The sequence below is a fragment of the Psammomys obesus genome, unplaced genomic scaffold, assembly GCF_907164565.1.
Source record: "Psammomys obesus unplaced genomic scaffold, mPsaObe1.curated_primary_1811, whole genome shotgun sequence".
NCBI classification, from domain to species: Eukaryota; Metazoa; Chordata; class Mammalia; order Rodentia; family Muridae; genus Psammomys; species Psammomys obesus.
Window position 1 is genome coordinate 12,214,557 of NW_026593286.1, and position 2,830 is coordinate 12,217,386.

A 2,830-nucleotide genomic window follows, 5' to 3' on the forward strand; every position below is an offset into this window, starting at 1 on the left:
GATACCCCACCCTCGATGGCATTTTTATCCTATCAATTCCTGCCTTCCTGGGGGATGAGTGTGCCTCTCAAGGCTGTCTTCGGACATACTTGCTTTCTACCACTGTAGCCTGGGTCTTGGCCAGCACTAAAATGTTTGGCTTTTGAAACTTCGTCAAAGCAAGCATATATCTGCTACTTTGTAGGTCTCGGATCACATCTCCAACACACCCAGAGGTTTCTCTGATCACAGCCACATGTCAGTACTGTTTCTAATCCTCCCATAATTTTCTGCCCAGGCTGATGCTTCCCAGAGGAAGTAACCTCTTCCTTTCACTCCCAAGGAATGCCCACATTTCCTGTTCTGCTAATGGAAACCACCCTCCCCAGCCACTCCCAGCCTTATACTGAATGCAAACCCTACCCTCCCAGTTTCTGGCAGTCTTGATCTAGGGGGAGTGAAAAAATTTGCTATTATTTAAATCTACCCTCATGTAAATTAGATCTCTATTCAGGAAGCTGATCTCATCCCACAAACCTTCCTTCCCTGAAGGGTGAGCAAAACCTCCTGAAGGCTCCTGTGGTTCTGCCAGCCATAGTTCCCTGAAAGCTGCTGCCCTGGGTTATTCTTGGGCACAAAGCCTCTGATGACACCAGGGTGAAGACTAGTATTTTGGAAGGTGATCTCACACTCAGACAAGGTGTGAGATGAAGATGGAAAAGGAGGAGGTACAGTTTTTTCATCACAGTTTGCAAATGCTGGCAGTTTCCATATATGATTCTCCATGCTTGAGCCACAAACAGGGGAAGAAGAAGAAAGAGCAGGAAAAGGTGGCCAGATATGTACATCATAAATATTATGGAGCAGAATGAACAAAACCCATGAGTCTACAGTGGGGAAGGCTTTATTTATTTGTTTATTATTATTAATAATGTTTATTATTATTATTATTAATTGTTATTGTTGTTGTAATAGTTAAAGCCTGATCTATGTGCTCCACTTAATTTCTACCTGCAGGAGCTGTTTGTGGAGATTTGGCTAAGACTGAAAGAATGCAAGAATAACCATAGTCCATACTTTCTGAACACAACACAGAAATGACACACACAATACAACCACTTTTTTGTACAAGAGCCTCTGTAAGTCTCTTTTAACTTTGGGGGAAATGAGCAAGATGCTCTTTGAGAAGTCCATATTGATTAAGCCAGATTTGCTCACAGGAAATCTCACTCCCTTCCATCTTTCTGTGCATAGTCTCTGGTGGATAAGAAAGAGAAGGCTGCAAATGTCCTCACATACAGTCACTATGATCCCACGAAGGAAAGTGTCTGGAAAAGCCTTTTGGAGAAATTACAAGCCAAAATACGTGACTTAGGTGGGAAACCAAGCCAGCTGAGGGAAGGACTGTTTGGCAGTTACCAATGGAAGAAATTTCCAGAATGTTGCACCTGGTCTCAGCTGTGGAGTAGTTGGCAGAGGCCAACTCCGATGGACTTCACTAGGCTGTAGTTGAAATAAAACTAGTAAGTTCTTCTGATAAAGTAAATTGGTCTGACTCTGGGAGATCTCCCCAGTTGTCAGGTTTTAAACCCAGGGCATTCAGTCACCTAATGCCTGTGACAATGGACTGAGGGAACAATGCTCCATGCTAGAATTCAGTTATGTGTCCTAGCGTCAAGGCTCATAACTGAGTGCTAGCCTGTAGCCAGTGTTTGCTACCTTGTGAGTTCCTTATTCACTTCTAGCCTTCTCCACCCTCATTCTACAGCTTCCAACTTCCCAACACTAGGTTGGAAAGAAAGAAGAATAGAGGGGAAATGGGGTGTCATTATTGTTGGACTACTTCCTGCTGATTAGGGACATTGAGTTCCACATTTGGGTTTAAAACAAAAACATATTCCCATAGAATTTCTGTTTCTCCTCTTCCTCTTCTTCCTCCTTCACTTCCTCTTCCCCCTCCTTCTTTGAGACTGGGTTTCTTTATGTAGCCTTGGCTGTCCTGGACTTACTCTGTAGAACAAGCTGACCTCGAACTTACAGAGAACCACCTCCCTCTGCCTCCCTGAGTGCTGGAATTACAGTCATGTACCGTTGTGCCCAGCTACATTTTTGCGTTTTTAAAGAAATGAAAAATTCTTGCTACATTACCCTTTCCTTTCAACATTTCAACAAACGTCTCTTGTAGACTTATTATTTTGCAGACATCTTTCTGGGCACTGGAGATGAACAAGTGAGGGAGAGGGGAGGGAAGCATACCTCATAGAGCTTGTAGGGGACAGGTGGTAATGAGGTAAACAAGTACCTTGTCATATGTTCATCACTGTGATGGAGGATACCCAAAGCAGGGTCAGGAGATACAGAGAGCTTGGCGAACTGAGTTATGGTGGCCTTCACGTGTGGCAAGCACTGCTAAGCACTGCCAGATGTTTTCTCAGTCTCTTCACTGATATAATAACACTTGAGAGGAGAGGCCCAGAGAAGTTGAATGAGTGGCTGGGAGTCCTTTGGACAAGATGGGAAGCACTGTGTTTTTGAGCTGAACCCAGACTGACAACCACCCCACCAGTGAATGCCAAACTCAGTTGGAAACAGTAACAGCTGTCATTATTGGTGACAGCTATGTGCAGGTATGACATGGGGTGCTTTGTATTTATTACATAGATATTGGAGCTTCTGAATAAAAATTTCATCTCTCTCTCTCTCTCTCTCCCTTTCTCTCTCTCTCTCACACACATACCTCAGAGCTTTCTTTGCTTCTGATAATGTACCCTCTCTACTTGGCATGTGACAAATGTAGAAAACGAGACCATTCTGTCTGCTTTCATTCCAGGTTGCAGCGATGAGCATCAAT